We start from the raw sequence: 15,167 nt of genomic DNA on the forward strand, positions 1-15,167 counted from the left end.
TCCATATCATATTATCTCATTTTAACAAAAGCAGGTCTCACTGCATGACACAGGACTTAAAAAGGATTACTGCAGAAAACAAAAACGGACACAAATTAGGAGTAATCCTAAAAATGCAGGCAGAAGCAAACCTCAAGCAAATGGAAACACGAACCATTCCCTATTTCTAGAACAAGGTCTTTGTCAGCTGCTTTAGGAGTTATAAACAATGGACATCTAGTCACACCTGACAAAAATTCAGAAAGTTTCAAAATTATAAAGACTCTCTGAAATAAGGATTTACACCCATATCTTCCCAAGGTATGTATTATGCCTTGAGATCCTGGTTAGTTATAGTAGAAGAGAGCATGACAGAAAAATATTGTGGGTTGTTTTTTTCTTGTTGTTTCTTCAATTTTATGGCATCCTTTCTTATTTCTGTTTTTGTGTATGTTTTATGATGTATACAGTACATGAATCTAGCATACCACATTTATGACATGAGTCATAAACTGCCATGTTTGGGGGGCGGGGGTGTGAAGTCAAGAGTTTTATTCTGCTGTGGTATGACCAAAAGTTTTTCAAGACAATTACACTTAACTAGTCCTCTTGACTTAACATTTTTCCAACAACTCATCCTGCACACTGCAAAGAAGGTGGTTTTTAAAATCAAAATAAATGAATTATCTGTCGAGTGCCCATCGTATGCCAGACCCTGTGGTGATGGGTAATCAAAAACATTGACTGCAGGGAGGAATAAATGAATTGGCAGTGAGGGAGTGTGAGAGGTGAAGAGCTAGATGAGTTTTGGAGTCTCAGTAATTTGCATATTGGTTCTAGCAATAAGCAAAAATGGGTCTCAATAACATCAGCCTAGTGAAAATTAAATAAATGTTTATTTTTAATCCATTTTAAATTGGGGCATTATTTGAGTTAGACTTGCTGATTTTGGAGTGAAAATGGAAATCTATAAAGCAGTCAATAAACATTTATTGGGAACCCACTGTACAGAAGTGGACCCAAAGCACAAGAAGAGTAAGATTTTAAAATATAGATTTAAAAGAATATATTTTCCTTCCTACATTGCCCTATTCTTTTCTTCCTACTCTCCAGATAAATTAGCTGGTCTGACTCATAACAATAACGCAGTATTTCCTACTTATCCCCTACTTCACTGTTGTTTCTCTTGTTTTGGCCTGCCAATTCATTTATTATTCATTCAATAGTGGTTTAAGAAAGAAGAAAACAAACAATATCTTCCTGTTACTGAGCTTAAAATCCTGTCGTTTAGATGATAGTCATTAGGATAATAAAGTTGAAACCGAGTGTTGTAACTGCCTTGATCTTAAAAGGGGATCTTCCTTAAGTATTCAGAACCATGTCAAAGGAAACTTTATTCAGCAATTATACATTATTTCCTTTAATCTGTTGGTGTTCACTTAGCCATTGGCTCAGCAAATATAGACAGAGTACTTGTTCTGTGTCTAAACTGCTTGGACACTAGAGACAAGGCAATGAGCAGAACAAGGCCTCACCCTCATGGACACTACCTTCTGGTGGGGAAGCAGGCAAACTTTGTCAGGAGATATGATTGGGAGGTAAATACTCTTACCATTCTCTAAGTTTATTTTCTTCTTTGTTTTTAATTGATCTGTCTTCTAACCATATTCTGCTCTATGTTTTTCCCATTCTCTACCAATTAACTATTAAAAGATTTGCTGATAACAATTGTAACTATTCCTAATTTTATTTGCTTTTTATAAAGCCTCTTATGCAATAAAAACTACAAAAGGTAGAAATTTCAGGCACTACTGTCTGGCCCTAGGGATACTTTAATGTATTTGGTTCTGTCAGAGTTGTTTTCCCAGAGCCCTGCAATCCACAAGAGGCTGGTTGCAGACTGGCCAGTTATTTTAAGAGAATAACCATTGCATGATAGAGTTTGGGTTCCTTGGTCAACAGCTCCTAAAGTTTGGCAGGTTACCATGGAATCTTTCAAATATGGGTGACTATACATTTACCTGGTTCTCTCTTTTTTTTTTTATTTTAACCAATTATGAGGAAAATCACTCAGTGTCACTCAAAACATTCTGTATCCAAATCCATCTGAAAACACAGCATACACTTTTGACTTACTTCTCTTTCATTTGACGCATTTAGGGTTTTACATCAGGTCTCATACATTACTTCAACACATCTACTATATTTGACAGAGGGACAGAAAGCTGGAAGCTAAAACAGTTTCTACATCTGCTCTGAAAAGGTTTATTTATCATCAGAGAAGCCATTAGAGTCTTAGGGTCACGAGATATCTAAAATATGAAAAACGCTATTCAACCTTGCTATCCTTCATATTGCTTAGGTTGAAATCCCAGCCCTATAGCTTACTAGCAGCATGACTTGGGCAAGTCACTTTCCTCAACTTCCTCATCTGCAATATGAGGCAGATAATAGTATCCACCTATAAGTATTGAATAAAACCAGTGCATGTAAAGGGCTATGAAAAGTGCCTGATATGTAGTGATTGTAGTGTAAACATTACCTCATTGACCAAAATGCATGAGCTGTGAGGGCAAAGGTTTTTATTTGCACTTTTTTCACTGATTATCTCCAATACTACAACAGTGCCTGGCACAGAATAGAAGTTCCATCTGTTGAGAATAAATGAATGGCAAAACATAATGCAATTAGACATGTGGACAGATTTATCTGATGTATGGAGTTGTAAACTGAATTGTGATTGTGTCTCTCAGATCTAAGTGAGGGCTGCTCAATGTGACAGCTGAGAACTCCCAAGGCAGAGAGGAAAACAGCAGACAGGAAAGTGTGAAGGCTAAAGGGAAACACTGAGGCTCTCTCCTTCCCAGTTCTCTTAGAACAGTGAAATAAGTGCCTTGGGACACTGCGAAGTAGAGAGAACAGGAGAACAGAATCTAACTCCCCACATAGTGAGCCTATGCCTATTCTTGCCAGGAGCCCAAAACAAACATTGGCGATGACCTAAACTGACATCGGTTTCCTGCAAGATAAGAAGTGTGTCAAGAGAAGGCTTGATGGCAGATTTAGCCCAAGAAAGTCATACTGATAATCAGCATTTTGGTGTTGTCCCACCTCCCCTTTGAGCACCAAGCTTCTCCATCCACCAGTACCTGTGCTCCTCAGCACCTGACTACGGTTCTTTTCTTTGATGAACTCAAGACCCTCCTGTGTTCTACCACTCTACGCAATGAAAATCCACCTGCCCTGCATCTTATTATACTGAGTTTTTCTCAGCTTTCTGATCCATTCAGAGAATTTCATGAGCTACCAGAGTAAAGTAGACATGAGTGATAACAAGTTTCTGTTAATTGCAAAGGAATCAATCACTGCTGAGTTGGCTCACACCAGTGGTGAAAGGCTGGGAGTGAGGGCCTCCATGTTAAGGGAGTCCTTACTAGACTCTCAAAGCATACTGCACTGCCAATAATCCAGCCTTCTTAAATCATACCAGCCTGCTTCTAAGTACAATCAAATGAGAAAAGGAGAAAGATGAGCCTGGACAGTCCTGGAATACAGTTCAGATGACGCCTGCTGAAGAGCAGAGAGTACAGCACGCATGTTTAAAGTGGACCTATTAGAAATAAGGGCACACCATCTGAGAAAGTTTGTCCTCCTATGGAGGGGAAAATGTACCACTACATCAGTTTTTTGAGCAAAATTTATATGGAATCTGGTGATTACAAGTTAGCTCTCTCAGTTGCATTTGTATTGGCAATAGAAAATACAGCTAAACTATTTGCTGCAACTCCTAATCCTAAGGGCAAATACTGTTGCTGAGATGTTCATCCCCACATCCAGAATGGATTAGGTACATGTGCCTGGAAATAAGAACACTCTCAGCCTAAGGCAGGATTCTGGCTCAAAAATAGGAAGGCCCAGTAGATGGGAGAATCACCACAACCATATACTAAAAAGGTCAGACTCACTAGAAACCATTTCTAATCCTCAGAAGACCCCCTGGGAACTATTTTCATCCCCATTTTTCAGAGGAAGAAATGGAGGCTCCAAAAGTTAACTTACTGCTAATTGAACCCACATCTTACTAGCTCAGTGCACAGTCACATCACAAACATCCGTCCTACCTAACTCAGATGATGTGAGGTTAAAGCAAGATAACACCGGTAAAAACACTTGGAAAATTAAACTGCTATATACCCATGAGAAGCATTATTATGTACAAACTTTTCTTGGATGGGAATAGACATTAAAATCTTGGCCATGTGCAAAATTGTTCTTAATTTAGGAAGTTGTTCAACCCTGTTTTTAGCCCCAGGATTCTATGCTTCTATGTATGAGGAGGAAAATGAAATACAGTCATTCAAGAGGCTATTTCTTTAATTTTCTGGATTGTCACATTCATTCAGCATGAAATTTTCTACAGAAAGTCAATTTTGGAAAGTTCCAAACTTAATTAGATCTTGCAGTTGTGATCTTCATTATAATTATCAAATACTGAAGAGCTAATAAAGGATCAACCTCTGGGTTCCTGAATAACCTAATCTATTCATACCTCAGTGACGTCCTGAATTAGAACTGGGGGTTGATGAACTCCAGTGCACTAGCCAACCAACCATAGTTAGCAGATTGCAATACACAACTGAACCTTGATCAGACCAAGATGAACACATGATATGTAAAATAATCCAATAAAGTTTATCAATAATACATGGGCAATTCAGGTGAGACATACAGTGGTGTAGCAAGTCTAATTAAGAGCATTTCTATGATAAACTGAAGCCCTATCTCCTGCTATCATGCAATTATTCATTTGAGTCTATTGTTGCTAGAACAATGAGCAGTGAGCATCTTCCTTATTAGTGATCCTTCTTCCTGATACTGGCAATTTAACCAAATAATACATAGCACCCTTTTAATATTCCAAAGTGTATTTCAATACCCAGACATTTTCCTTAATGTAGATTCTGTAGGAGACAGAGTGGTGAATTCCGGATCATTTGTTTTGTTTTTTGTTCTATTTTGTCTTTTTTTTTTTTTTTTTGAAGACTGCTGCAGATACTTCTCAGAAACATCTCTGTAACTTTTCTTGGCTAAAAACATCTTATAAATAAATTTTACCACAACAGAGCTCTGATTCTAGCAGTACCACAAACTTCATTAACTCCTTCATGTTCTTAGCACCTTTGATTTTTGATTTAGTATCACCTCTGCAGTTATCTCCCAGACGCTTTTTTTTTTTTTTCAGATTCTTAATGTTTAAGAGCCAAGGAAGTAACCCAAAAATTGCATAGGAAACATTCTAATTTGACTAAATGTAAGAATGTATATTAGTGGAAACTTAGATTCTAATTTGGGGGGAAACTTTTGAAGATTGGAAAAGGGCTGGGAAAAAAGCCACAATCATTTTAAAAATTTACCTTTTCTCCTTTAGAGGTATAAACTTCACATTTGGAAAAACTAAGCCCTTTGAATAAGCCATTGAGTTGTGTATATACTAAATGTTTTTCTAACTGTAAAACAAACTGAATTATCTCTAATATAGGTGGACTAAGATGGTCAAGCCAGGAGCAACTCCTTAATATTTTATCCTTCTGAGAGGTGAGTAGGAAGTAGAGGTTACGCATTCTTAGGGGAAAGGATCATGGTACTTTCTTTGTATATGGATAGAAAAAATACTGTGTCTGAACTGTTGTCTGATTCTATGCAACACATATGGTTTGTTTTATGTTGCTTGCATTTGTCTGTCTGCTTGTTAGAAGTATTCTTTTTTGTTTGGGAAAATCATTGAAAAGTTGCTTGCAGGAGCTAAAGGGAGAAGAAAATACTGAAAAGGCTTTGTGAAAAAGTTTCAGATGTTCAACAACGGTATTACTTTGGGTCCAAGAAACAAAGTGTGCCCCAGATCCAGGTGGAAGACTGTTCTCCCATCTCCATACAAAATCCAATATGTATACTACCCTGAGGAGTGGCAGCTTTGAAAGAGAGGAATAAAGCATCCTTGGCATGGACACTGGCAATCTCATGAAAGCTGTATCAGAAATGGCTAAATAAATAAATAAAGCTGCTTCTGCTACCTTTGAGGGAAGATGACTTTGGCCAAGGGCAGATTTAGTAGGAGTGGAAGAACATGGCAGATCCCTAAGATGACAGTCAGCCATGTTGGCCTATAAGCAAACATGAAGGGCTAATATGGGAACTTATCTAAATGAAAAGGTGAGATTTTGTTGGCAGGAGATATTAGAATCAGGTAATACATCTACTTGGGTTTTGAAGTGATTGTAACTGGGCCCTAAAAGTTGGTTGTAATCTTAATGGATTATCATAGGTGGGTTTCATCAATGATTCCAAACCAGATTTTCTAGCCAATCTTTATGTATATTTACTTGAGTAAATTCCAAAAGATGGCTAATCTATTAAGACAAAACATTTTTTTATCCAGCATCAATTTCTCCCAAATTGTGAATTCCAAACTATAGTTTAAGTGCTTCTCAGAAAATGTGCCTTTCATTAGTTTAAAGGTATTTTACTCTTCTTATAAATAGGCCATGAAAACAATTATTTTGCTGTATTCAACCAAACTGATCTGCTTGCAATTTCTTGAACTGAACTAACATTTTTTACTCTTGCTGGAAAGAATGTTTTTCCTTTTCTTCCCTGTATATCCAAGCCTATTACCTCACTTTAAAATTTGACCCACTCAATAAAAAACCCAGGACCAACTGATGATAAATTCCTTCTGTCTCCTCACAACTCATTCATTTATTCATTCAGTATATATTTTAGTGAGGATGACAATGTGCCAAGAGTTCATTAGAGTTCACTTATGCTTTTGAATTGTCAGTTATCTTGTTATATGTCTGATTTTGTCCCTTTAAACTAGATTATAACCTATCAGGAAAAGGGACAGTGTTTCACCTATCTTTGCTCACTGTTTTAGTGCTTAACTTCTCAGACACAGGAGCCATTCAACAAAGTATGATAGATTTGACTCAGATTTCAGTCTTTAAAGAAAATGGCAACTTAATTATATTTCTTTAACAAGAATTGGAAGACAATAGTTACCATTGATTGAGTGCCTCTTGTGTATCAAGGTCTTTTCATAAGTGATCTCTAATCTTTACGGCAGTCCACCAAGATAAAATTTTGCTAGCCCCAATGTGTCTACAAGGGAAGAGATACTAGGAGAAAAGACATTACCTTGGGTTTCTCTTCTGGCCAGTTATAGAACTGGCTCTGGAATCCAGGCCTAGATGATTCTTAAAAACCAAGAGGAATTCTCAACTAGGGTGAGATTCTGTCTCTGCAGTTGTCACCATGACAGTTTCCTTTATAGATGAGCCAAGAGAAATACATCTTAATATCATTTGGAAAATGTCAAATTTGTCCAGTTCTTTCTGTTCTTTTGTCTTTTTATATTTCCTTCGTTAAGATTCCAATGAGATGTATCCTTTTTAGAAAACTGAAAGCCATGAAACAATACGTATAATTCTCAGGCTGTAAAATAAAACCACTGAGTAAAAGAAAAAAATGTTAATAAAAAAAAACCACTTTCTTTAGTCAGTGAATACATGCTAAATAATGGAGTGTTTTCTATATTTCTATATTAAGCTTTGGCGTAAATTTATTCAAGATTACCATACATATCAAAATATTGTATCTAGGTTATAATGACTGGATTTGTTATAATTGTTTTGAAACTGTGAAAACATAGGAAAGCATTTTATATAATCAAGATGTATACATTGAAAAGAAGTGAGATGCTAAATTGATTTTCAAAGTAGCTGCTGCTCTTCATATATGATAACAGAGTAATAAGATGGAGATTAAAGATTAAGAATTTTACCAATTTAAAATAATTCTTAATTATCTTAAAATAATTCTTAGTTATGGAGCATTTATAATTATAGATCATTGTTTTTAATGAATTTCTTTATAAATGGAAATTTTTCAGATGATTTCTATAGCTGTTGCCAATATCTGCAGAAAGTTGACCATAAGGGCTTCAATGCTTCAAAAGATCCAAGAAGAATAACATAACTGATAAAGGATTAGTATCCAAAATCTATAAAGAATTTATCAAACTCAACACCCAAAAAAACCAAATAATCCAGTTAAGAAATGGGCAGAAGACACGAATAGACATTTTTCCAAAGAAGACATACAGTTGATGAACAGACACATGAAAAGATGCTCAACATCACTCATAATCAAGGAAATACAATCAAAACCACAGTGAGATACCACCTCACACCGTCAGAATGGCTAAATTTAACAACACAGAAAACAGCAGATGTTAGTGAGGATGTGAAAAAGGGGGGAATGCAAACTGGTACAACCACTCCGGAAAACAGTATGGAGGTTCCTCAAAAAGTTTAAGATAAAACAACCCTATGACCCAGCAGTTGTACTACTAGGTATTTACCCAGAAGATACAAAAATACTGATTCAAAGGGGCACATGCACCCTGAGGTGCCAAATTATGGAAAGAATCCAAATGTCCATCAACTGGTGAATGGATAAAGAAGTGGTGTGTATATAATGGAATATTACTCAGCCATCAAAAAGAATGAAATCTTGCCATCTGCAACGACGTGGATGGAGCTAGAGTGTATTATGCTAAGCAAATTAAGCCAGTCAAAGAAAGTCAAATATCATATGATTTCACTCATATGTGGAATTTAAGAAATAAAACAGATGAGCATAGGAGAAGGGGAAAAAAAGAGAGAGAGAGAGAGGGAGGCAAACCATAGGAGACTCTTAACTATAGAGAACAAGCTGAGGGTTGCTGGAGGGGGGGTGGGTGGAGGGTGGGCTAAATGGGTAATAGGTATTAAGGAGGGCACTTGGGATGAGCACTGGGTGTTATATGTAAGTGATGAATCACTAAATTGCACTCCTGAAACCAATATTATGCAATATGTCAACTAACTAGAATTTAAATAAAAACTTGAAACAAACAAAAAAATCCAAGAAGAGATGGGCTCTATCGGGTATATGCTTGGTGAGGGGAAGAGGGAAATGATCTGCAGTCCCCAATCACAGCATCTAGAAAGGCACAGAGAACTTGGCTCTATTTGAATAATTCAGGTTTTGCTACTCAAGGACTCTGACTTAGTGGGTAAAACTAGGAAATAAGTACCTCAAGGTCAATGATTCCAAAATGAAAGAAGAAGTCAGTGGCATATTAGAAATACCTGGGGATACTGGGGGCATTTTACTGAACTATTCTTAGTTCTCCAGAGATTTTGGTACACCCACTCCCCTGCCAGTAGCTATTCATCAGTAGCTATTTATTGTCATAGTGATTCACTATTCTTAACACTCTGGTATGTTAGAGATGAAAAAGCTATAGCTGATAATTACTAGTCTAGTCACTAGGGAAATGTGTAGCCAAATGAGTGCTATGAGTAATAGCATCCACGTTGCAGAAAATGATGCTGATTTGAGGCAGGTCTATATCCTTAGTCCATCCCCTACGAAGGAAGAGTTGACAAAAATAACAAGACACTGGACCCAGAATGAGAGGGCTCAGGCAAGGATCAATTCCCAGCAGTTTGTGTCTCAGGAAAGAAAAGGTTTTGGAAGAAAGACTGAGGGTCAGAGGCTTTCACCACAGACTCAGGACAATATGTAATTCCCAATTCACCAAATGTTGGAAAGGGGCCCTATAATATATTTCTGGACTTGGTTGTAGAAAATTAAATATAACTGATTCTGTAAATTGGGATAGTTGAGAAGGTCCGGGAGAGGGAGAAACTTGATCATGATCATTACTATGATAACACAAAATCTCTAGGCAGCAAAATATTATTGTAAAAATGTATGATAGGCAAGAAAATAATGTTTGCTGCCACTACTTCTATATAAATCTTCCCTGGAGGTCCCAGGCACTGCAGAAAGATAAGGTAAAATGGAAATAATTATCAGAATTCAAAGGAAAAACAAAATTATTCTTTACAGGCAATATGATTTTCTATATAGCAAATCAGACTCTGGAGATAAATGGTGAGAACTAATAAGAGAATTCAACAATGATACTAGATGCAAGATAAACACACAAAGAACAGCTGTGTCCCTGAATGCCTGCAACAACCAATAAGAAATATTCCATTCATTAAAGACACAATAACCATTAGGTATGTAAAGGAAAAAATAACAAAAAAATTTGGGAAACATGTATGGAGGAAATTAATTCAAGAAGACAGACCTAAATAAATGGAGCTATTTACATATACTATCATAAACATGCCAACTCTTCCCAAATTAATCTCAAAATTCAACCAAAAATTCCAAAAAGGGACATCATAGATTTTGAAGAGCACAGAAAAGCCAAGAAATGTTTGAAGAATAATATTAGAGAGAGCTGAGGGCTCATTCTACCATATGTAAAGACTTACCATTAAGCCACAATAATTTGATAAGGTGGTTTGGGCACAGATGTAGATTAAATAAGCCAACAACACAGAACTTGCAGCAAAACAATCAAACTGTACAGAGTTGAATAGTGCTCCCCCAAGAACTTCAGAATATAAGCTTATTTGGTTTCCGTAGTGTAGTGGTTATCACGTTCGCCTAACAGAATATAAACTTATCTGGAAATAGCTGGCAGATGTAAATAGTCAAAATGAGGGCATACTGGACTGGGCTGGGCCCTGAGCCAATGGCTAGTGTTCCTATCAGAAGGTCATGTGAGGACAGGAATCAGTCAGGAGAGAATGTCATGTGATGATGGAGGCAGAGATTGCAATGACTCATCTACAAGAAATGCCAAGTTTGCTGGCTACCGCCAGAAGCCAGGAAGAAGCAAGGAAGTGTCCTCCCCTAGGACCTTCAGAGAGAACATGGCCCTACCAACACCTTGATTTAGGACTTCTCACCCCCACAACTGAGACAATATATTTCTGTTGTTTTAAGCCATGCAGTTTGTGGTAATTTGTTTTGGCAACACTAGGAAACTAATACACAAGCAATCATATATAGCAGAGATTTATACAGGGCTGCCACATTCCATATAGCTCCAGGGGACACCATTTACATTATATTCTACATGCTCTAAGATTGTGCCATTCACATAGACTATGATATGAATGGTGCCCCCTGGAGTTGTGCAGAACAACCCCTCTCTTTATGTAGGACAGAGGAGGCAGTACAAATTATTGTGGAAAAGCCTAACTTTTGAATGATATGTGCCAGAACTGAGGGCTAGTCATGTGAAAAAAGATAAAGTCAGAACCTGGTCTCACTCTATACAAAAAAAAAAAAATCTAGACAGATTGATGGTCTGTCTAGACCTTATCCTTGAGAAGGAAAGAAAAAAAGTAAATTTTAAAAGAAAATGTTAAAATAGCTTTACAGCATCAGGGTTGAAAATTATTTCTTAAATAAAACACAAGAAACCCAAAACATTGCTTTGATAAGTTTGAGTATATTGAAATTAAAAATTTCTGTATAACAAATGACATCATGAACAAAGTGAAAATACAAGCAACAGAACAGAAGACATTTGCATTATGTAGTCCTTATCAAAGAGTATATCCAAAATATTTAAAGGACTCATAAATCAATAAGAAAAGGTAAGTAAGGTAAATAAGCCGAAAGAAAAAAAATCAGCAAAATGTATGAACAGGTAAGTGGAGAAAAGACACCATGTTTATGAAAAAAATGTTAAGCATTTTTTATGTTCAATAGAACTACTCTACAATCCAGTAATCCCACTCCTGGCTATTTACCCCAAAAATACAAAAACATTAATTCAAAGGGATACATGCAGCCTTATGTTTACTGCAGCACTATCTATAATAGCCAATTATAGATATATAATAAATATATATATAAATATAAAATAAAATATTACTCAGCAATAAAAAAGAATGAAATCTTGCCATTTGCAATGACATAGATGGAACCAGAGAGTATAATACTAAACAAAATAAGTCAGAGAAAGACAAACACCATATGATTTCATTCATATGTGGAATTTAGGAAACAAAACAAAAGAGCAAAGGGTGAAAAGAGAGAGAGAGAGAGAAAGACAAACCACACTACATACGTAGTGTATAGCATCACTGTGTAAAATATTAAATCTTACAAAATAATACTAAACATTGAAAAAATATATCTTGTTTTTGGATAAATACATATGTTTTAACAATATAAAAATGGCCTGGAAGGATTCATACTAACTTCAGGATAATATTCATTTATGAGAAAGATGAGCAAGGAATGAGATGAGGTGCCTTTAATCAGATATATAATATTTTGATTACATTTTTAAAATCTAAAGGAAATATAAAAAATATTAACATTTATAAATTCTGGTGTTAGGCAGTACATGGATATCTGATATATCATTTTCTAATCTTTTAGTATGGTTGAAATATTTGGTAAACAAAATAGAGACAAAGAAAGAAAGGAAAAGGAGAAGGAGAGAGGAGGCAAGAGGAAGAGGAGGGAGGAAAGTGGACATGGTCTTTGGACACAGAGTGCCCTGCAAGCTAATTGTGGCAGGTAGTGTGGTTTAGTGGAAGGAGCTTGGCTATGGGCTCAAGCAGACTTAATTCTAGGTCCTTTCAACTTGGACAAGTTAACTATTCTAGGACTCCATTTAGCCACCTCTAAAATGGACAGATTAAAATGTAACTGACCATGTTCTATGAAGACTGTTCGGGGTGGTATGTAAAATGTCCTATGCAGTGTCCACCAGGTACACAGAGTGCTCCATGAATAATACAGCCTCCTCTCTCTTCTTTTTAGCAGTGGGAAACAATAAAGTCTGTGCAGAAATTATACCACCTGAACTCACTGGATGGAACTGAATTCCTCCTTCTGATGCAGTCTTTTTTTTTTTATCTCAGTAAAAGTAATTTTGAAAAGAGATTAAATGCCTTTGGCATGAACAAAGATGCAGACTATAGAGAAAATCGTAGGGCTTCGGTTTCCACCAAAGTATCCATTATAAAGGTAGGTGAGGAAGTTCCCATGGTTCTGCATTTCAGCTCAAGTCACTTATTTAAGGAGATCATGGCACAGGCCCTTCACCCTTGGTTGTTAATGACCTTACTTTGAAGTACTGAATGGAACACGCAATAGGGTCAATTGCAGACTCAATGACAAGAATTAAAGCGCAAAGCTCCCTAATGAGATCTGGGCTTATTTCTTGTAGTTCAAGGAACACTGTGGTTAATAGTTTACAGCCTACAGGGTCAAACCCCTTGCAGAAGCAGAGGTAACTTAGGCAATCCCTGGGCTGTATAAACAACACTGTCTGTAGTAGAAAGCTTGACCCTCCTTTTCTCATGCCAGGAAATTCTTGGAATGTAGCCACTGTCTGGTATTTATGGTTCCATAAGCGTTTGACTCTGAAAAGTCTCTAATTCTGGAAAATGGCCACTGGTCAGTTGTGAATGCACAAGCAGTAGGGAAAAAGTCACCCGTTAGAAGGAGAGGGAAGACAAAAGGAACAGCTTGTGAGGCTAAAAGTGTGGCAAGAAAGATGTCTACCTACAGAGGAAGGTGTATCTGCATGTTTAATATATACATACCAAAGTCCTAGATGTGTATTTCTACATATAGAAACTACAATAGTGAAACAAATGCTTAAACATATAAATTTTTTTTTAATTTACCTTTTGTCTGTATAAAAAAATTGTGGTTTATAGTATTTCTTAAAATAGTAGAATAAAATAGTCTAAACTTAGGGCGCCTGGGTGGCTCAGTCGTTAAGCGTCTGCCTTCGGCTCAGGTCATGATCCCAGGGTCCTGGGATCGAGCCCCGCATCGGGCTCCCTGCTTCGCGGGAAGCCTGCTTCTCCCTCTCCCGCTCCCCCTGCTTGTGTTCCCTCTCTCGCTGTCTCTCTCTCTCTCTGTCAAATAAATAAAATCTTTAAAAAAAAAATAGTCTAAACTTACATAGGCTTCTGTCCCTGTGTAAACTTATTTTCTTGAGCTTTTAGAGCTGAAAGGAACCTTGAGAGGTCCTTTCATGCATTTTTCTCTTCTTTGCACTAACAGGGATCTTCAGGGCAACCCAGACAATTGTTCACCTTACTGTTTAAAAAAAAAAAGAAAAAAAAACAATTTTTTTTTTTTTAAAGATTTCATTTATTTATTTGACAGAGAGAGACACAGCGAGAGAAGGAACACAAGCAGGGGGAGTGGGAGAGGGAGAAGCAGGCTTCCCACTGAGCAGGGAGCCCAATGCGGGGCTCGATCCCAGGAACCTGAGATCATGACCTGAGCCGAAGGCAGACGCTTAATGACTGAGCCACCCAGGTGCCCCGAAAAAAAAAACAATTTTTAAAACTTCCTTGGATATACATATCTCCATGTCTAAAAAAAAAAGAAAAGAAAAAAATTCCTCCATTCTGAAATTCATTACCAATCCTTTCTAAAGGATTTTTAAATTAAGCATAGAGAATCACATAAGATACCTAATAACTGAATCAGAGGTAGTGGTTTCATACATTTTCCAAACATCTTGTCTCCAAGGTAACCTGTTCCTTCCTGACAGGCTGGAGGGCTAGAGAGAAGTGAGAAGATGGAAACATGATGAAGTCACATCCAAGGATGAGGTGGCCACTGGCTGATAGATCGATTCCGACAAGAATAAAACAATTCATAGGAATCAATGTCACCGGCCTGCAGGTGCATCTCACAATTCCCGCTGCTCTGGAGAGGAGTTGCAAACACTGCTTTCTTTTCTCAGTAACACTAGCATCCAATAGTCAGATACTACCTTTTAAGCCTGAACTCCATAAGGGGGGTGGAGGGTGGAAACCCTGAACTCCGTAATAAAAAGTCACCCAGAGATCTTCAGCAGGTTATTCTGGCCTATAAAATCCAGGCAGGTGATGAAGAAATCAGACGTACCTCGGCAGAAATGAGTGAGGGACGGGCCGGGCTAGGCAGGGAGAGATAGATAGGGGGCTATGTGATCAGGCTCACAGAAATCCCCAAAATGTGGAGGTGTGGGGAAAACCAGAGATAAGGAAACAAACTGGACCACCCTGCTCTGGGCCTGTGGGGTGGGTGTCTTTTTTATGATAATCACCTGTGACCAACAAAGAATAACCAGACCCTAAAAAGGAAGCAAGCCCATGAAGGTGTTATCACTAGTCCTTGCTCAATGGTGATATCAATCGGGATGCTAAAAGGATTTAAGTTCTCTGGTTTGCTTTCTATAAAAGACCAAC

This window comes from Phoca vitulina, unplaced genomic scaffold, assembly GCF_004348235.1.
Source record: "Phoca vitulina isolate PV1807 unplaced genomic scaffold, GSC_HSeal_1.0 scaffold7, whole genome shotgun sequence".
NCBI classification, from domain to species: domain Eukaryota; kingdom Metazoa; phylum Chordata; class Mammalia; order Carnivora; family Phocidae; genus Phoca; species Phoca vitulina.